The sequence below is a fragment of the Cupressus sempervirens genome, chromosome 8 (assembly GCF_028749045.1).
Source record: "Cupressus sempervirens isolate cs-2001-9-10 chromosome 8, ASM2874904v1, whole genome shotgun sequence".
Lineage (NCBI taxonomy): Eukaryota > Viridiplantae > Streptophyta > Pinopsida > Cupressales > Cupressaceae > Cupressus > Cupressus sempervirens.
Genome location: NC_143125.1, coordinates 192,526,695 through 192,550,322, shown reverse-complemented (window position 1 = coordinate 192,550,322; position 23,628 = coordinate 192,526,695).

Below are 23,628 nucleotides of genomic sequence, written 5' to 3'. Positions count from 1 at the left end.
TGAATGAACATATACATGTACTCAATAGTAATGAATATATCTAATTTATTTTTTGTATATATGCAAAAATAACTGAGTTTAATAGAGTTGAGTAATGCACCTAACACATTTGATGTTTAGGAGAGGGAAGAGCTAACATTTTCATATATATTTTTTCAATTAAATCTTATCACTGTGTCATAACATGTTATTTTTTTTGTCTAGGAAATAATCATAGCTGCCTAATTAGTGAAAATTCTTAGTAGAGTATAAGACAACCATGTGAGGTTACAATATGCATTTGTTCTGTATACTATGTTAAACACATATGCATTTAAGAATGAAAACATACATATTTCAATTGTATCGTGATTGTGAACAACTTTGGGTTATTAATTTGAGTTAATTTTTTTTTACCTATTATAGATCCCTTCATAACTTCCTACAAATAATTTACCATTTCATTTTGTTAGAAGTCTCGATTGTCAAATATGGGGTCAAACACAATAAATGCTAGAGGTGTGCATGTAGATTCTTAGTTGAAGCCCTCTTTTGATCTCATTTTGGATTTCTTCTATGTTTGTTAGAACCTACACCTACAATGCTAATATTTTTTTTTGCCTTCTACTAGCAAAGGAGATTAACTAAGGCTTCAATATCTATTTTTTTATTGAATGCATTTTTTGTTTGCATTTTTGTATTGTACCATGTAGAAAAATATGCCAACTAATTCACCATAGGTTATGGCTCCTACCAACATCACTTGACATCTTAATTCATGAATAGTTATGCCTTATAACAACACAAGACATCTAACAGAGGCTCCAATATGCATTCAATTTTTAGTCCATGCATTTTTAGTTTATTAGTATATGTTGATTCCTACAAATTTTGTATTCTTATTGTATCCCGTCTTACAAGCACCATCAGAACCACCCATAATCTCTGTATCTTATCAATATTTTAGGAGTTCCACTTATCCATGATAGAGCCCATTACACTTATCATTTAGTCCAAGTGTAGAACAAAGAGATCAAGTAATCAAAAATTAAACTACCAACAAATAATAGTCCAATAGTTAGTTATTTTCATATTATTTTTTGACAATATATCTGATTTAGCTTTTAATTCTTCTTCTACAGACATCTAGCAAGCTACATAATCTTCAAGGAGGCTCAATTTTGATGATCTAGCAGAGTCATATATATTGATATAGATATAAAAACATAGTCATGGTCATTACATGATATATATATATATATATATATATATATATATATATATATATATATATATATATATGTATGTATGTATGTATGTATGTATGTATGTATGTATGTATGTATGTATGTATGTATGTATGTATGCATGCATGCATGTATGTATGTATGTATGTATGTATATGACTTTTATATTGTGTATCTTTGACATTTTTATTGTATATATTTGACACTTATAATTGTATTATATATATCAACATTCACCTATGAGATGACATCTTTTTGCAACTATATTTTTGATATGGCATGGTATTGTTCATTTTGATATAGATAAAACTCAAATTTTGATTCATATTGTTCGTTCTATGCATTAGAAGTTGTACTTCATGCTTTTTTTTTTGCAATTAATCAAACAAGTGAATGTTCATTATTTAATATTTTAAAAAATGTAACTTGTTTATCAAAGTCATTATAGCATGGATAATGTAATCAAATTAATATATGACTTATTTTGATATAATAAGACAAAATATAAAAATATCTAATGATTTTGTGCATTTGTGTCAAATTGTAAAAATTAAACAAATAGACCCTTAGTGACCCTTGTTGACCTTTAGGGACACTTCCACCCAACATGCTCATGAATGTTCAAGGGACTCTGTGGATGAAATGAGGTTTACATTAGCATTTACTTGGCCAACAAGACCTAACAAAGAAGATGAATGGATCCTGTGCAATGAATGGTCTAAAATATAACTGACATTGGTGATGTAGGTATGGATGGGAAAATTAGAGCCAATGACACACCTCACAATCTAAAAACCTTGTAGAGTAAACACAACAAAAGAAAAATAATAGAGAAAAAACCAAGGAGAGAAGAAACATTAATATCTTCTATTGATTCATCACATTATCAACAAACATGCCCAACTATATGGCCTTCTAGGTTACAACCAATACAAGAAGATTATAAATTCAAGAACCATGATCTCTACACATTCTAACTCTAGGCCTACTCTTCTATGATCATTCACATCTCTTTGCAAACTCTCTCAACACTTCCTAACCTAAGCTTAAGCATCTCTACTTATATTTTCCAAAATAACTTATAGAAGATTCTAGATCTTTATATAAGAGAAGGATGACCTCATAACTATTTGCACACATTCTAATTTACATTAAACTCATGATTCAAATTAAATAAAATTTTTAGATCATACTAAGAATGAATCATAGATAAAATTAGCCAAAGAAAGAATCGAGCATCAAAAAACTAGTGTGCTCACGTGCTACATGAAGGAACTCGACAAAAACAAGACATAATCAACAAAGAAACTCGACGAACACTATAAGAACTTGGCCAAATAAGGACTTTCACCAACACTAAAACTCAAAAATATCTAATAGAATACATAAAGATGAGTAGAATAGAAAGGGAACCTAAAATTTTAATGCATCAGACAACCAAAATTGAAAGAAATGATTCTCTCAAATCATTGGAATGTTACAACCTAAGTTGAACCCAACTAAGATTGAGAAATCCATGTAACATCTCCAACTAGTCTATTCTTCTACTTCATCAAATATTCATAGTAATATTTTTCTCTTTTGTTCTTACCAACTCTTTGATCCAATATCTTTTCAACCTCTTCAATCTTCTTCTTAGGATAATCATTTGATACAACAACTTCATCATCTAACTCATGAAACTTATACAAATCAGAAATATTGAATATAGGAGATATATCCATCTCATTAGGTAAATCAATTTCATAAGCATTACCACTATCAAACTTCCTAAAGATTCTACACAGATTGAACTTCTTCATTTTTATCTTATTGTATGTTCCAATAGAAAATCTACCTTTCTTCAAATGAACCATCGCCTCATCATCAAATTCATAAACATGATGTCTTCTAGACTTATCTGCATTCTCTTTATACTTCTGATTACTTTTTTCCAATCTAAACTTCACTTCTTCATGAATATAATTTATAAAATCATAAAATACTTCCCTTTCAACACTTCTCTTCTCTTTACTAGAAACATCTCTCAAATCCGATATACCTCTAGCTTGCATTCCACTAACAATTTCTCAAAAGGTGTTTTCTCGACATTCCTATTCACATAATTGTTATATGAAAACTCATCTCATGCCAATAGAATATCCCAATTACTTGACTTATCTCCAACTAAGCAGTTCAACAAATTACCCAAGCCTCTACTCACAACCTATCTTTGTCCATCTATCTATGGATGGAATGTAGAACTAAACTTCAATGTAGTATCCAACTTCTTCTACAATGTCCTCCATCAATAACCAATTTTTTTTTTTGTCTCTGTCAGAGATAATACTTCTTTGTAAATAATGGAATCTAACAATCTCTTTGAAGAAAATCTTTCAACATACACGACATTTGATGTCTTCTCACATGGTATGAAATGTTCCATCTTAGAATATCTATCCACAACAAAAAATATGGAATCGTAACCTCTTTTGGTCTTAGGTAATTCAAGAAAAAAATCATACTAATGTCACTCCAAGGTTTCTCAGGAATTGAAGTAGATGTTTACAATTCACTATTCTAACTTCATTTTCAACTTGACAAATTCTAGAACTCCTTACAAAATTTTGAACATCCTTAAGAAAACTCATTGTCTTATTGATACCAAAGTGTAGCCAATCTAGCACAATTCTTTTCCTTAATTAAATGAACTCTCATAGAGATTATTGGTGTACATAACTAAATTCCTTTGAACAACATACCTTATTTAATCAAATAATTTTCATACTTAATTAGTTGATCTAATAGATTTGGTAATCTGCACTCTCTCCATACCTCAGAAAAATTAGGGTTAGTATCATACAATTTCTTCATCACATCAAAACCAAGAACTTAAACCTTCATCTAGGTCAATAAAGAACATCTTTTTCTCAATGCATTTACAACTTGGTTAGTAAATCCATTTTTATGCTTTAACACAAATGTGAGACTTTGAAAGTATTCAATCTACTTCGTATTTCTCTGATTCAACTTATATTGACTTTTGAAATAATAGAAATTCTTATGATCAATATACAACACAAACTACTTAGGAATCAAATAATGTCTCCACTTTTTCAAGGCTTGAAGAGCAACATAGAACTCTTGATCATACACAGAATACTTCTTTTTTTCATATTCAACTTGTCACTAAAGAAATCAACAAGTTTACCTTCTTGACTCAACACAACTCCTATTGCACAACCACTTGCATCACACTCAACTTGAAATAAATTAATAAAATAAAATAAATCTAATATAGGTAACTCAACAACCTTTTATTTCAAAGTCTCAAAACTCTTTTCAGCTCCATGTTTCCACTTAAAATCCTTTTTATCTCCTCTCATAGTCTCAGTCATAGAATTACAAACAAAACTAAAATTCTTTATAATTTTTTTTTTGAAACTAGCCAAACCATAAAATAATATTACCTCACCCACATTGTCAACTATAGGCCACTCCAAAATTTCTTTAACCTTCTCAGGATCCATTCTCAAATTATCAACTAAAATCACAAATCCCAAATACACAATATCCTCTTGCATAAAGGAACACTTCTTCAAATTAATCAAGAATTTCTCCTCTTTTATCCTCTACATTACTTTCCTAATATGATCAAGGTTTTCTTCCTTAGTCTTACTGAATATCATAATATCATCTAAATAAACAATCACAAATTTTTCCAAAAAATTCTTTAGAACTTCATTCATCAACTTCATGAAAGTATTTGGTGTAGTAGTCAAACCAAAAGGCATTACCAACCACTCATATAAAGCATCCTTTGTCTTGAAAGAAGTCTTTCACTCATCTCTTTCTCTAATTATGATATGATGATAATCTCTCTTCAAGTAAATCTTGGTAAAATATTTTTCTACACTGAAGCAATCCATTATGTCATCCATCCTCAATATAGGAAACTTATATTTTACTATTATCTTGTTAATAGTTCTAAAATTAGTACACATTCTCCATTCTTCATTCTTCTTAGGTGCCAATACAATAGGTATAACACATGGATTTTATCTTTCTCTAATCAAACCTTTCTCAAACAACTCTCACACTTGTCTATCAAGTTCTTCATTCTTAGTAGATTTCAATCTATATGGTGCTTTATTCAAAAAACTAGCTCGAGGAATCATATCCATATAACATGTCTCATAGTTCTTACTGGTGGTAAACTATTGGGGTTTTTTGTGAAACAATACCCTTGTACTTATTTAGTAAAATTGCAATTTTTGTTGGACCTTGGCTAATAACATAAACTTTTGCTGTTATTCAAGCTCTACTATCTTCTATCACTTGACCATTACTATTTTTTGTCATTTGGAAATTACTACCACAACCTTTACCTCTAGGAATTAAAGCAAAAAAACTTGGTTCTTCCTCATCTCTTTCTTAGATTGTTTCCCATTAATTATGCAAACTCTAATAGTAGTACAATTTACCTCATTTGGAACTTCAATTAAAGGAATTAATGTTTTCTTTACTCCATTCATCCAAAGAGTATATTGACTCAATCTACCATCATGGAAAATATTTCTATCATACTACCAAAATCTACCCAGTAGAATATGACAACAATCCATAGGCATGATATCACCCAAAACTTCATCAAATTAGTTTCCAATCTTGAATTTCACAACACATTTCTCACTTACCAACAACTTATGCTCATCTTTGATCCATGAAACATGATAAGAGTTTATAGTGTCTCAACCTTGACAATTGCAACTTTGTAACCAATTCCTCTGATGCAAAATTTACTGAACTACCATTGTCAATGATCACTTCACAATATTTTGGACTTGCATCATACATCTGGTCTTGAAAAGGCTTCTCCTTAGGAGAGGTTCTTCATCAAATATTTTTATTATACAAATTTCTCTATACCACCAAGTCTTCTCCAACCTTAGCTCCACTTTGTGAACCCTCAAGATCTCCTTGAATCATAACATTTTTGTTACAATTTTCACTCTCACCATAGTACATAAACTCAAAGGATCTATCCCATTCTTTACCACATTTGAAACAATCACCACAAAAGCCACCTCTAGGATAATTATTACCTTTTCCTTGGTAAGAACTAGTACCTCCTCAGTATGAATTACCACCTTTCCACTTGGTCTTGCATTTTTCATCACTTTTCCATTCAGATTTTCCTTTATCTTGTGCATAATTGTTAGATCTACCACCTTCACTGTAAGATCTACCCCCACCTCTCTAGAATCTACTACCTCTACCTCATTGTCTTTGTTCATGCTTCTTTGTGAAGATTTCCTTAGCTTTCAAGCCATATTGATATGATTCTTCCATACTCTCTAGTTTCAAAAAACTTATTTCATCTTGAATTCTAGATCTCAAACCATTCAGGTACCTTGCAACTTTCTCAACCTCATCATCATGGCCAGATCTAAAGTCCAATCCATAGAGTTCCTTAGTGTACTCCTTCACAATAATGTCTTTTTGTCTCAAATTTTGCATCTTCCTCAACAAGCTAAGTTCATAATCAAAAGGAAGGAACTTCTTCTTTACCTTGTTCACCATTTTTAACTATGTACTAATATTTTATTTTCCTCTTCTCTGTCTATCAATTTGCAAATGCTCCCACCATAGCAAGGCAAGACCTTTCAACCTAGTGAATGCAATCTTCACCTTCCTATTATCAGCAATATTTTCAAATTTAAAAAACTTTTCCATATCTGAGATCCAATGAACAACATAATATTGGTATCCAACTTCCCATCATAAGGAACAACTTCTACTACATCCTTTGAATGTTCCCTAGACAACACTCTCAAAAATATTTCCTCATCTTGATCTTCTTAAGGATCTAGATTAGGATTTGGTGCCATTGCTTCATCATTACTCACATCATCAAGATGCACTACCCTCCTCTATGATGTCTTTGTTGACAATTGGCTAATGCAAAAATGTAATTTTTGTCATTTATGGCAACACATGATGTACATGCTTATAGGAAAAGTTGAAATTAAAGATCTTGAAGCATGAATTGAAGATTGCAAATTTGAAGTCGACTTTGAGAAATGATCCTAGCAAAGTTGAATTTGATTTGAAGACTGTGATGCAGAACTTAGAGCAAGTCTGGCAAAGAAAAAATTTGAATTTGAAACATTGAAAGAAAATCATAAAGAACTTCATAAGTACAATACTGAGTGCAAGTAGCAGCTTGAGAAGCTTTATTCTAGCAAAGAAAAGCTTGATGATTCAATGTCAATATAGAGACCTACTTATGATAAGACTAGTCTTGGTTATCTAATTAACATGTCTTTGAAGAAACCTGAGATTAGATTAGATCTGAAAAAAGAAGAAGATAAGTTTGATGATAAGATTGAATCTAGTCAATCTTCTAACAAACCTAAAGAAGTTGGACAAGACAAGGAAGTTGAAATTTTGGATGAACCAAAGCAAGTGGAATCTCCTAAGGAAACTAGGTATGAATTTAGAGGTAAGCGTTTTTCATGTAATGAAATAGGTCATATGAAAAGAGATTGTAAAAATAAGTCATTTAATCATGTTAAGCACTTTGTCATAATTGTTATGATATGGGTCATAAAGAAATTGATTGTAAGAACCTAAGTATGATAATGATAGAAGGAATAGTAGAATGTCTAGAAATACTAACCCTGTATATAGAAGAAGATCTAATGAAAGGACATAGAGAGAAGGAAGAACTTATGAAGAAAAAAGATAGATTGTGTGTTATAAGAATAATAAACTTGAACACGTAGCTTGAAGTTTTCATGCACCTGATGATCAATAGATTCCTAGAAGTAGAGCACCAATATGTTGGTTATGTAACAAATTCAAACATACAAAAAAGTATTGCAAAATGGAAAAAAACTTTGAAGATAGAAGGAAAAATAGAATAAACTTTGGAAATAGAAGGAATGATGGAAGAAAGATTGACATAAGGAACTAGGGGAGGAACTCTAGAACTAACAAAGACAATGAGGAACAAAGAAATGTAGTCAGTGAACTTCAAGAAGAACTCAATGAGGCATTTGTAAAAGGATTGGACATCTCAAAAGAAAAGCTAAATGATGATGAGATAGGAAGATCAAAGTTAGTTATTGAGTTTGATTAAATTAAATTGAATTGAGCTTATTTACAACACTTGAGAACTTCATTCAAAAATTGAATTAGAGGTTGCAAAGTTGGATAGAGATGTATTGCGATAAGTTTAGATGGAACCTAAGCATTCTTGTAATTTGGAGCTTATCTAAACAAGTTATGAAGGAATTAAGAGTTAGTGATATTACAGAGAAAGTTAATTCTATAACAAAAGATGAAAACTATGTTTTTGTAGAGAATTTTGTGAAGTAAAGTCTTGAGGAGCATTTTCATGATGAAAGGAGGCTATAGTAAAGCTTGGGTGGCATTTAAAGATCAGATAGGTGATATTGAGTAGTTATTTGAGTATAGAATGTAATTGACAACTTTTTTGTGTTTGCAAAGTACACAATTAATGAAAGTTCAAGTTGATGGAGCAAATGGAGTATAGAATTGATTTTCACTTCATTGTGAATACATCCAAAGGAAAGAGCACTCAAAAGAGACTTGTTAAGGTGATTTCAAAGTAGAGCCTATTTTTAGAAAGAGGTATTTTATCATTTTTCTACAAATTTATTCGATAAGTTTTCATATTTGATAGAATCATGGATATCTCAGTAGTGCACAATCTTGAGAACAAGGGAAAACCTAAATTGAAGGTTATTTATGTGAAACCTATAGAAGGAAACCCTAACTCAACATTATCTATTACTCTGAATAATGTAGTATATCTAGAATATATAAGAAGTTATCTTAAAAGTAAAATTGAATCTATTGGGAGTGAATACATGAACAAGGAAATGGAATTAGTTTTCAATCACGATATGACTATGAAGCCCAGATTTGAACATTTGAAGGAACTAGACCTATCCAAATAGCATTTCTACTCTGAATTGGACATAGATGAGTGGACACAGATCACATTAAGTAAGATACATGATGGGAAACTATGGTTGCAAGATAGTGTAATTGATATTTCTGCTGACCTTATTCATGAGGTAACTAGTCTTAGTAAATAAGGAAGTGTACTTATAGGCAAGAAATTGGTCAAGAAGAAAGTTGAGAGTTATAGAAAAGTAGTGTATAATGGAAAGGCTATGGTGATCGGCACCATTAAGCGAGACAATGTAAAATTTTTGAGTAGAATCATTGCCTACTTTGTATGTGCAAGCTCAAAGATTAATGAATTATTAGCCAAATTCATCTATGCAACATATAAGATATGTGTAGAGAAGGAACAAAATAACTTAGTGAAATTATGAGAATGCAATTACTTGAGAACCTGGAAAAGATTAAGAGGACTAAGAATACTATGTTTAGATTTAAGTCACTAATCAATTACATATTCATTCATGTACTTCAAAGATTTCTATATTTATCAGTCATATATATAATGAGTAGTGATAGATGTACAATGAAAAAGATCACAGAAGTATGCATAAGACATCCTATAGATAAGATACTGGATAGTGAAAACTTGATAATGAGGACATTTTAGAATGAAATGATACAAAAGTTTAGAATTACACCTGCAATCATAGATAGATTCAAATAAGACATTTTTGTTATGGTTGATACAAATTTTACTTATATACATGTAGTAGAACCTCGCGAAACATTCCTTGACCCTTTAGGTTATGAATTGAATGATGATATAGCAGTTGGATACATTGATTTGTTGTTGAAATCAGAGAAGGATAAAGTAGAATATAGATTTCAAACTTATGATGAGATTACACAATTAGCTCATCAGGCATCCTTGGAAAAGGCATCACACAAGAAGATAGTAACTATTATGAGGAAAGTGTTATTAGAAGCCGATATGACTAAGAGTGAGTCTAAGGCAATCAGGAAAACCATGAAACAAGGCATATTGATATACAACCTTTGTTAGTATCTATTGTAGAGACATCTTTAGAATAGAGCATTCCATATGTAGCAATGTTAGATGTGCAACCTAGTAAGACAAAGAGAAAATCTAAGATATTAGTGGAAGCAATGACCATAAAGACAAAAAGGGTCAAGCAACAAGCTACTAGACTAGGTAAAAGACAAAATACATTGTTGACAATTGTCGAGTCTAGCGATAAAGAAGAAGAAGAACAAGAAGTCAAGCAAGCAGAGAAAGTAACAAAACAATCAATAGGAAAAGCTCAAAAACCTTGGAAGATGAAGATAGAAAAGATAAATTCAACTATTTCTTTTGAGGGTAACTTTGTTCAGATGAACAAATTTTATGATTTGTATAATAATTTTGAAAAAGATCAAATTGATATCTCTATTTTGAGATGCATTATAGAAAATAATCTAAAATTGAAGGATATTGAGGGCTTAGTAAATCAGAAAGTCTATGATAGAATTATTGAGAAGAAGGCACCAATAAGAGAAGAAGACTTAGAACTTTTTAAGTCTATGCTAAGAACTATTTGCAAGACTAATGATGAAGAAGAGATTAAGAGATTGTTAAATAATCTAGCATCATACTTGAGGAATAAAGTAAGACCATTTTTTTTTATGGTGGGTGAGAAAGATAAATTAATAAGTGGGATTGTAGCAGCAATAAGCTAGATGCTGAAAAAATCTAAGGCATCATCTCCACCAGCACCCAGAACTTCGGAAGTGTCAGTGAGTAATGACACTATGTAGATAGATTGGACCAATGTTACTATTAATATTGATGGTATTAATCCATTTGAATTTTCTAAACTTAATGAACGTTATAATGAGGATATTGAAGACAAAATGAGGCAAATTAAAGAGGAGAAGAGACCACTTGAAGTAGAGAAGAGGAAAGTAGAAAAGGCCAAGCAGAAATTGCTTGAGAATGAGAAGAAAAAAAAGGAAGAGGAGGAAAAGAAAAGAAAAGCAGAAGATGAAATAAGAAAGAAAATAGAGGAAGACAAGAAGAAGAGACTAGAAGAGGAAGAGAAGAGAGAAAATGAAAGAAAGGAAAAAGAAAAGAAAGAAGAAGAAGAGAGAAGAGTAAAAGAGGTAGCCAAGAAGCAAAGGGAGGATGACACTAAACCTTCTAGTTCATCTACTCCACTTTCAGTTGCTAGCTTAGCAACTGATGATGATCATCAAAATAATTTGATCTCATCGTTATCAAAGCTTATTTAGAAAAATAGAACAATGAAGAGCCTGGAAAAAACCTTGATGGAGGTTACTGATAGACTACATAGTACTCTAGTAGTGTAGCACATAGAAGCAGATCTAGAATAGAGGGCACATGCAGTACTAAAGTCATTTGATGAAGAATTTACCAATTTGTTAAATGTTACAGAAGAAAAGGCACAAATTTCACATGATGCTAACTTGTTTAGCACCATTTGTCAAAATATTAAGAGTGATTTGGTAAGTCTTGATACTTGTATCAAGGAATTTAGGAAGTGTCAATAGGATGGGAAGATATTGTACATTAAGTCTACTTTATCATATAAACTAACTAAAGTCATTGACAGTTAGTTGGAGGAAATAGGAGTGAGCTAGAAGCTTTATCTAGCCATATAGAAGATCCAGATTGTAAAGTTGATGATTTTGAAGGACAAGTGGCCAGTACTCACAATGTTATCAGAAAATTGGAACTTTAGAAGGAACAAATTTTGAAGAGAATATCATATTTTAGAGAGTCTATTGCTTTGAAAGTGACTTGTGTTGAGAAATAGTTAGAGGAATGTGTCAAGACCAAGGACACCTATTCTAACTTTCTATATTCAGATCTTAATGCATGTTGAGATTGCATCATATGCCTTACTTGAAATTCTCACCTCTGTTGAATCTACCAAGGAGACATGGACTAAAGATATGGATAATCTTAAGGCAAATTTTGAAGATTGCATGAAGATTCTAGCAACTTAAGACAGAAGGACATCATTTGTGATAGAAAATAGATATTTTTGCACAAATCTTGACACTTTGACCTTTCTCATTGATGTCAAAGGGGGAGAGATACAATGTGAAAATTTTAAATTAGGTAAAGAGAAGATAAAAGTATAAAGTATATTGTAAGGGGGGGCATATGTAAATATGAACAAGTTGTAATAGATGCAGTTTTTGTTACTTATCTAGTTTTCCCTATTTTGTTGCCATCAATGTCAAAGGGGGAGATTATTGACAATTAGCTAATGAAGATATGTAATTAATTTCATTTATCACAACACATGATTTACATGCTTACAGGAAACCTCAAAATTAAAGATACTTAGCTTTTGGTAATCAAAAAATTGTTTAAGTATGAATTTGGTATACAACAATGTATTGTTCTATTTATAAATTGTTGTTGACATCATGTTATGACTAGTGAAATTAGATGGAAATTGTATACATGTTAATGATGACATGTATAACCTTAGAAGTTAGTACAGACTATATGGAAAATAGATATTTGTGTTTAAGCAAAACAAGATAGTGAAATTGAAGGAAAGGATTATTTTGTTTACAAAATAATTACTTGTCCAATTAGTCCCAACATCCTAGATCTTTACCCTAAGTTGGAAAAGTGTACTATGGTCTTAGTCAACCTAGCAACAATTTGTGAAAAGGCATGGTATTTATGCAAAGTATATCTTGCAATAAGAAGCGTGCTATTGTGTAGTTGAGAAGTCTTGTGTAATTGTTATGTTGAGCAATTAGATGTGAAATTTTGTGAAAGAAATATATACAAAGTTTTTTAAAAGCTATTTTGTGATTTGAGATTGTGCTGAAGATCATAGATCAATCAAGAAAGAAGTTGCAATACCTATTCCAAAAGTTTGATTACTTGTTTAGGTAGTAGGATCATCTTGTAATTAGAAGTGCATGTTTGGGTAGTGGGCTCATCTTACATCTACTATAATATAACTCCTAATAGGGTTGGCATAATTCCTAATAGGGTTGGCATAACTCCTAACAGGGTTGAAAACTCCCAATAGGGATTCAAAGTCTCCTAATAGGGACTCCTTATACTGAATTTTCTCATTGAATCCTAACAGGGTCCATCCTTTAACAAGGAACTTATATATCTGTATATTATCTAGTGTGTATCATCCCCACTAGGGTTTTCCCTTGGCCAGGGTTTCCCTATTTAACAAAATATGGTGTTAAGAATTATCTTTGTGCAAGGTTACTGTTACTTTTTAACATTACTTTGTATCTTTTTTATGTGTGGTTTAAAGTAAGTAATAATATCTAGTTGGTGACTAAAGTTTGTAGATTAATAATTCACCCCTCTCTCAGTAATCCCTATTTCTAACAATCTCTATAACATCTAATATAGCTGCAATCTACCCCAACATGTCGAATATAGCATTGTCAACATTTCATCTATCTTGAACCATTTTGAAAAACACATTACTACAAGATCATAACCCTCTATAAGTTACAAGTCAAATCTATAGATCTATCGCCCTACAAGCAAAATCATTTAGGGTTCTTGATGCAAGAGCATCTTGGGTGTAAGAGAAGTCTTGCATCAACCAAAATTATTTCATTTCAATTTTTTGAATAAGAGTTGTCTTAATTCAAAGTTGCAGTTTGTAGAGGGTTTCTATTTAATAAGTCAGTCATGCAAGCTTATCATGTTGTGATTTTAGAGATTGATGTTCATCTTGGATATATAAGCCTACTAGTTGAGGCTCAATGTCATACCATGAGTATTCATGGGTTTATTGCAGATTTTTGGTATGAAATTTTGGTATAAAACTTTAGGCTCACCATTGAAGACCTAAACATGCCTGAATGAGGATAGAAAACTCAATGGATGGGCACTTGCATAGATTTGAGCCTATAGATTAGAAGACAAGGATTTTGAAAGGTAGTTATAATAGCCAATCAGAGCAATGATTCAAAAGTTATGGCCTTCCAAAGTGTTGGAGTTCTTTCTGGGTAAGGAAAATATTAGGTGGTTTTAAACCCAATACCAAGAAACATAAGATAGGGACAATCCTAAGGATTAGCTAAATCCTATATTTAGTAGGCTAAATCTAAGTTCTAGGCAAACATTGACAAAGCCATCAGGACTCACTTCACTTTAGGCTCTATTGGTGTTTGAAACTACTTCGGCTCTTTTGGTGTTTGAAACTACTGAACAACAAAATGTTCAATACCAGAGTGATGTTACTCATATAATATAAGGATCAACTATTTCCCATTATCAATTCCATATGCAAATCAATTGGACCCAACTTTAACAAAATCAAAGATGGTTTTCTACTCTTTAGGTTCTGCTAAACCAAGGTGGGTATACCTAGGGGATGATTTACCAAGAAATTGTTGTGTGAAATTTAATTTAGTTTCATTCTGATTCTCATCTTATACCCTAACACATATTCAATTTATCCATTTACTACTATTCTTTGATTCTTACACATCCCTCATAAGCAGATTTGGTCACAATTCTCCTTGAGTTTACAAATATTCTTGCTAATAGTAGCTACCTAAATCTTAGAAATAATGTATAAATGAGTACTAACCAACATTACAATCTTGACAAAATAAAATGGAAATGATTTTGAATTTATAATTGGATTGCTTTGTAGAAGTAAGATTTACTCTCAACCATCACTGATTTATGCGACCAATGCCTTATCCATTGGGAAAAAAATTACTATTGGTGGGAGATCTAATTCACACAACTTTTGAATAAATTTATCAACATTAATCACCCATTCCCATTCTTATAAAATATCCTTTTCATAAACTCATGAATTCTACTGATCTACTAAAGCATTTATATAATTCATTGAATTAAAAGCAACAATAGAACCAATACAAAAACCATCTAGACTGCATATTTAGTCACATGAAATTTATTCAAAAGACCTCAAAATAGACAAGCTCATAAAATGGAGATAGGAAGTGATGACATAGAAAATAGTGTAAATACCCCATTGTATTATCCTTTTGAAATGACTAATATAGTAACCAATAGTGTTTCAACAAAAGCCTAGAATATTCAGCTGGTTATGTCATATCTATATATTAGAAAGTACACTTGAAAGTGTCTAAAATACTACATGAAACATGACCAACTATACTATTTCTTGACAAATCAAAAAAATACACCAGAATTCAGACCCTTTCTCTAGCCCTGGGATCTCACTTATATAATATGAGATGCAGCAAGTTTTAGGCATAGAGAACTGACAGGTGTCCTTTACAAAAGATAATTATAGACACCTGTCACAAAAGGACAAAATATGTGCAACATAAAACTTATACATCAAAATTTTTTTTGGTAGGCCCCCTTTTTTGTTACAGTTCTTGGAACAACAAAAATGCTATGAATTGATTCTTTATCATTCTGAATCCTCGTAGTAAGTAGCTATCAAGCTTGAAAGTGATGAGTCATCTCTAGTTACCTACAAACTTACTTTAACTCGGGGATTCTCCTTGTCTTCATCATCAACTGTAGAGGTAACATTTACCTTAGCATCATCTTCTGCCTCATCACTTTCTACCATCTACTCTATTGACATGAATTTATTCTTCCAATCATTATAGGTAGTGTCATTAGGCCAATCAAAATTTAAGACCTCCCTTTTTACAGTTATTATAGAATTTGCAATTGCTTCTATATCAACAAGATATTTTCTAATGGCATTATATAATAACTATACCTTTACCAGCTTGTCATTGGTCATTGCCCATAACAAGTGGCCAGTTTCATTTATGACTTTATTCATCCTTTCACAAAAAATCTCATTCAACTCCCTTTTCCATTCTTTCTTCTCCTTTATCAATAGTTTTTAAAGCACTAGGAAACAAATCAAAATTTTCAACAATATACTTGGAAAAACAAATTGTTAATCTTTTTGAAAAGCATCTCATTTGTCATCAAAACCTTGCAATTTATTTAATAAGTCAAAAATATTTTCTATTTGATGAGAAGGTAGCTAGATGACAGATATACACATAGCATTGATATCATTATTTCTTTCTATCCACTTCTATACATGGGGTCCGAATTTAACTTCATCTCTCTTTAATTCATCCACAATGGCCACAATCCTTGCCAACTGATCAAAAAATTATGGCCATTCAATTCTATCCACAAAATACATTACACCCTGCCTTAACTTCTCTTCATATTGATTATTTAGTTCTACATATAGTGCATACAACTTATTCTTCTCCTCTTGAAAATCCTCTATAGTATAGAATTGAGGCCTTTCAAGGGTATCCTGTATTTCAGTAATAGGGGTTGACTTAAAAGGTTCAATGGGTGGCCATGGGGGGTATGCAATTATGGATCTACTAGACTCTCCCACTTTTCTTTTTCCAAGTATCTTCTCCATTTGAGATACTTGGTTTTCCAATGATTTTATCTATTTACCCCTTTTCTCATACGCTTTCCAAACTTTTTCAAATTTAGTATTAAGCTAAGCAAACCTATCATCTTCTTGACTAGACAGCAGATTGCCAAATTTCAGCATCTCTGAAGCCATTCCAATTATTTGCTTGCTACCAACCTCACAAGCCCTGAATACTATTAATGCACCAGTATGCTCTGCAGTAGATATTTCTAGCATTTTGGTTATGTCCCTCTTCTCAATTGACCAAATTACTAGGGCTTGGTGGTCATCACTGAATTTCACTCCTCTATGAGCCTGCAATACCTCTTCCTCTATTTTATACTAGACATCTTTTTCCTTTCTAATTCAATCAAAGACCCTTGCATTAACTATGTCCCACTCTGGTAAAATTAGGACTCTTGATCATTTAACTATTTTCCTTCTAGCCTCAGGTGTAAATTGGGCAAAATCATTCAAAAATTTGGATTTCACCTCTTCCTTTATATGAAAGTCTGATTTATTAGATTGCTTATCACAAGTCCTCTAAAAATTTCCTATATTTAATCTCTAGAAAAATTGTGCAAAAGCTCTAGATTTCACAAAATTTTCATCATTAATAAAAACTCTTAGAAGCTTGGGCCACTATAGGATCTATCTCCTTACCTCTATAGTCAACAACAATAAGGTCCAAGGAGGGTGTAGGAGGCTCTTGTGGTTCCCCAATCTCTAGGTCTATGGTAGTCAAAATAACATCCCCTTCTCCACCAATTTTTCTGAGACGTTCCATTAAAATGCTTCATCATCTATTAGGATTGAGGTCTGGCTTGGGGAGTATTGTTCTACATGAGAGGAAGACCCTTGCTCCAACTTTTTCCTCTTTGGGGCACTAGATATAAATTGACTTTCTGGTCTTGGTCTTAGCTAAAGGGCAACCTATTGTACACTCTGCACCATTACATAACCTACCCTTTTCTGCAAAGTATACTGTCTAGGAGGTACTATGTTTCTACTATTTATCCTCCTCTATATCTTTTTAGCCTTGTTTGGATAGGTCTTGACATATGTAGCCTTCTTTTCATTCATTATTTTTATTATTATAGAAAAATTGTTCATCAATACTTGCATCTTGGCTCCCCAATATTTCTTATCTATCAAAGGATCATAATTGGAGTCAAAAGCATTGATGAATTCCAGAGTCTTACTAAATACTATCCATTTTTCTTTTCTTAACTCCTATTCCTATAAAGAGAAAATGTTCCTTATAACATCCTTAAGGAAATATACCTATTGAATCATGCTAGCAGTTTTTTTCCTCTCTCTTAAGAGATCATAGAAACCTTCAAGGTTAATAAATCTTACATGGGACTTTGCCACGTTGTATCTATCTAGGAATAAACTAAGGTGTTTTCATCCTTTCCTCAGAAAGACAAAATCATGCACTACAGTAACAAATAGGAAGAAAGTACCTTTCTTTGGAAAATCTCTTTCATCAATGGTCCCAATCTACCATAACAACTCTGCTATCCCTATTTTTAGAGGGACATGGAATGGTAGCACATGAGGCTTTCCAAAAAAGTCATATACTCTTATTACTATTGAAACATTATAGGGGATTATATCCCCCCAATTATGTCTAACCAGTAGTCCTTTTGCATGATCCTTGGGTCTGACCAATTCTAGGAGTGCTTGTTGAATCCTAGGGGTTTCTCCTATCAAGAGCAATCTAAGCTTTGATGCAAAATATCTATCAAACCTTACAAAATTGGCATCTCTAGCCTCTGAGTTCATGTCCACACTCCATAACTAAACTGGATTCCTCTCTCCATCCTTGGTTTTTTCCAACTGCATACCCTTGGAGAAGTAGGTAACTCCCTTATACAAACATACATACATGAGCAATGAATACCAACATAATGGTTTTTTTACTTTCCCTTGTGCTATCCACACCAAACTACTGTGAATTTCTTGTGCAAGGAGAGTAGCAAAATCAAGGATAGTGCTCATCCCAAATTGAAGAGTCTGAGCCATGATGAGAATAATGGAGCTTGGGATATGTTCTACCTCATCCATCCTAGAAATATTTCAAAGAGAAAAATATAATGCTTGAGACTTTTGGTTGGAGTGTCTTCTCATTAATGGCTCGAGTGTGCTGACAGTGATTAAAAACAATGTACCAATATTTGTAGCATGCTCCTACAATGGCCCTATCCTCAAGTATATCCTTTGTGCATCATACCTTTCTTGTAGGTCATCCATGTCAATTTTCTCATACACCGCATGGTTAGGGTTCAGATTGAAAACTTCATTGATCAATTTAGGGCAAACCTTAAAAAGATTTACTCTAGCATGGTTTTTAACCCATTCCATTATAGGATCATACTTCTTAGCTAGTTCAGTCAATAGATTGCTATCAAAGAACATTGCAAGAACTATTAACTTCCCAATGTCAAATTCCCAGACATTGCTCATGGGGGTATCTAATTTCTTTTTTGAGAACCACTTTTTAAATAATTCTAAACCTCCCATAGATACCTGGGCATCTCTTGCACAATTTTCCTTATCATAGAAACCCTCCGCTATAGCTACCCTAGGGTTTTTTAGGATGAGCTCTCTCCTCTTAGTTATTTCATTTATGGACAAAGGGAATTGTTCAAGAAAGTCATCATACACAGAACATTCTAGATAATTAGTCCATCCCATGAATTCTTTTTCTTGGAGGCATTTTGAGAAAACCCTAAGAATTATGTAACAATAGATGCTTGGTTTTCAGGAGTCATAGAGTACTTACCTACTAAAATTGCACTTCTTCTGCGTATAATTTTCCTTGCAATTAACTGGATCACTGGATAAAATTTTTGTGCCCTAGCTCTAAAAATTCTTTATGCTCTGATAACCCTTTTGCACTTTGGTGGTTCAATAATGGTGAAATCGTGAGCTTTATTCATGCATTGAAATCACATGAATAAACTCTACCTAGTATTAATTTCCAGTAGCTGTTGTTTGCATGTTGCCCAGATTTGATTCTCATTCATTGATTTTGGCAGATCTAATGGTCTTAATTCAAAAAGGTAGACTTTCTTTACTATTTTAAAACCTAGTTACATGTTGATTAGATGCTTCTCTACATTGCTTAAGTTTCTTGCACCTTGAAATTGCATGGATGCATCGGTCATTGATCTTCCTCTAGGATAATGGTTAAGAGAAACAATACACTTTTACGGCAACAAGAGAATGGTGTAATACAATTGGCTTATTAAATTTGTAGTCTAATAATGCCAAGTCAACTGTACTGACCAATAAAATTTCTCCATGTGAAATAGTGCCATCTAAAAAAACTTCCATGAAAGTGGGTCCCATTTTATCTTCTTAGAAAGTGAGTGCTTGATGTCATCTTTGCCACACATTAGGCTGGTGCATCCCTACTTTTCTTATCTAATGAGTACCTTCATTAAGTGGGCATGTGCTAGCCATTGATCTTGGAAAGATCAATGGTGACACAGGTCAAACCTTTTAGACATTTTGAGATGGGGGTACTGACATCACCATGGACACGTGTCCACATGGTGCATACCTGCTTTGCCTAAGCTTCCTTCAAGTTTCTAATGTAGGCAAGTGCCCTTCGTCAATTTGATCAAGATTGATAGTAGCTAAATTTTTTTTCTTTTATGGTCCCATCATCAACTTGGACCAATGAAATAAATCCTCTTAGCTCTCATTCTCTAACAAATCAGACCACTGCATTAATGTTTAACTTTTTGCACCCATAACGTCAACACTTCCAGCTGGGCACATGTGTCATATAGGATGGCATAAATTAGCACTCTTCCCAGATCCTAGCCCCACTATGACACATGATTCTAGGGTGCATACTGACATTTCTTATCTCTTGAGCAGTTTCTTAATGTAGGCATGCACTAAACATAGATGTCACATAGAATAAAAATCATTAAAACATGCATTGTTATAACACTGCGCCAGTTGAACTGACCAATGGTGTAATGCTCCACCAAGGGATCCAAAGAATAAACTTAAAGTTTTACTAAGTTTTGTAGCATTTTTTTTTACATGAAATTAATACCATTTAAAACTAATCCAATTACAACTAATACATAAATACACAATAGAAATAACCATCTAAAAGTAAACATATCAAGTTACATTCTTTAAGGATCCCTTAACGTTGAATTACATCTAAATCAACTAACATTATTTAATCCATCTAATACAACAACCACATGAAATAATAATGATAAGTCCAATGTTTATAAATTACATTTCTAAATGCTCAATCATCCACTATACATGTGACAGGATATGAAAAGCTTAAAAGAATATACATATGTGGAATAAGGTACATCATCCTATTCTAATCCATGATATATCAAAGTAAAGATAATCTAATGTCATACATAATACATCATCATAGAAGATATATACATCCATCATAAAGATAAACATAATAAACTAAGTGCACAGTTCCTCTCAACCGTTAATAGCATCATTAGACCATCGTGGGTCCTAGCCATCCCTCTGTGCATAACATTCCAAATCACCGAGGAGATCATCAGTATTAACATAGTAGGAATGCCACTCCTAACATATACTATATCATATGCAAAAAGTAATCTAACATGCAAATGTAAGCATAAGATAACATCATCTAACATATGAAAAACACCAGTGAAAGGATACATATCCACCATCATGAAGGATGCATCAGCGACGATGTCTCAAAGGGATCTCAAATGATAAGAGTGGAAAAACACTACCACCCGACCACCTGGTACCTAAGTGGTCCACTCTCACCATGCTAAGGAGATAATCTCAAGTCCTAGATAGGTTAACAAAATAACATAGCATAAATACTCTCTAAGTCCAGGAATCCTAAAAGTATACTAACTCAAAGGTTCCAACAAACTGACATCTAATTCCCAGAGCCACTCAAAGACATGTAGGAACCTACTATGCAAGCATGAAAGTGTCATCGCATATATCATGTAGAAGTTACCCTAGCAGTTAGCTAAACTCCACGGGTCCCTACTGATCCTCATGCGGCCACTAGTATCCTCTCATACTGACAAGGCATACTATGGAATGTAAGGTCGCAACCATGCGTTCTCTCTACTCCCATCCTAGTCTGTACAAGCACTCGAGGCATGGGCGAGAACAAAACAATTATCTTTTTAGGTTCATTTAGTTAGTATTATGTGTGAATGTTTTGACTTTTTAAACAACTTAAAATGAGTTACCCTAGCAGCCTCTTAGGGCCTCGACCCCCATTGCAAGCCACTTCTCGACACTACAAGCATATATCCTACCCTAAGCTCATGGAATCATAAATCACCCTAGTCCTATACAAGCGATTGGAAAGAAAAAAATCAAAAGATAATTTCAAAATAAGAACATCAAATATCCACAATAATAGCATCAAATCTCCATGAGCAACTGAAAAACATCCATAGAAAATCATGACCACAATAGCTCTTTATTGGCAACTGAAGCATCACTGATAATAAAAAGTTTCCATAGGTTCTCAATAACCAAAATATATCTCAAAACATACTGATCGAAGACTCCAAAATGGTTGAGTCAAAACATGTCACAACATGACATCATAAATCAACATTTCAATCCCATCATGGTGACTAGAAAATATCCCAAGGATAACTGATTGATGACTCAAAAATGGTTAAGTCAAGTGTATCATATATAAGAATCTCCACTATAACAATCAATAATTACAAACATTACATAGAGCATTCCATCACATAACCATGGTTGGGTTAATAAAGATAAAAAATAAGACATCATCATGACATCACAATCATAACCCCCAAGCCTTTGGTAGACATCCTGTAACTGGTCAACACTAGTCAACCCAAAACCCAAAACAAATAGCATAGAGAAAACACAATGCAAGCACATGTTTTGGTTTTGCTAAAAATTATATCTTTGAATTAAATGTGCAGGTCTCAGTTTTCAAGTTCAATTTTAGATATTGAGTAGAGAAATTGCACGTTTTACCTAACACATGTATTGTTTTGGATGGATAAAGTTTTCCTTTATAAGTCTAACAAAAATCCATCTTCCAATTATAATATTTTGTTTGAAAACGTCCCCCATAAAAACTACCAATTAAATTTCATATTTTTAAAAAAATAATTTAAATCAATTAATTAAATCTTAATAGTTAAATTGTAATAATTCACCATTATAAAAGATGAACCTTTAATATAAATCATTTATCAATTATATAATAATTTAAATTTATTAATAACATATTTACATACTTACATATATACATATATATATATATATATATATATATATATATATATATATATAAATAAATAAATAAATAAATAAATAAATAAATAAATAAATAAATAAATATATATCCATATATAAATATATAAATAATTATTAATATTACATTTTATAAAAATGAAATATAAAATCGAATTACAAAAATTTCGATTGATATCATATAATATAAAAAAAACTTTTATCACATACTAACATTGTTTTAATAACAGTCACAACCAGCTATTAAAAAGTCGTGCGACCCCATGCCTGCTGTCGTAGGCCTGCGACGACAGTCATAGTACTTGCAACTGCAGGTATGGTGTCGCTGTAGGGCATGCAGGGGGGTACGAGTTATATACCTGCCCAAAGTTATGTTTATTTTTTATTTTTAATAGCGTTTTTAAAACGCTTTCTTCAAACATGAATCGTGATGCGATTTCTTAATAAGGTTTTCTAAATTGCGATTTAACATTCAGTTTTTCAATTAAATAAATATATATACACATATGTATGTATATATATATAAATGTATATATGTATATATATATATGTGTGTGTGTGTGTGTGTGTGTGTGTGTGTGTGTGTGTGTGTGTGTGTGTGTGTGTGTGTGTGTGTGTATACACAAAATTCTATACAGCATAAACATATATACTTATATGGAGATATAAATATATATTTATGCAGATCTGAAAATATATATATTTTCCACAAAGAATATATATACAATTTTAAGAAT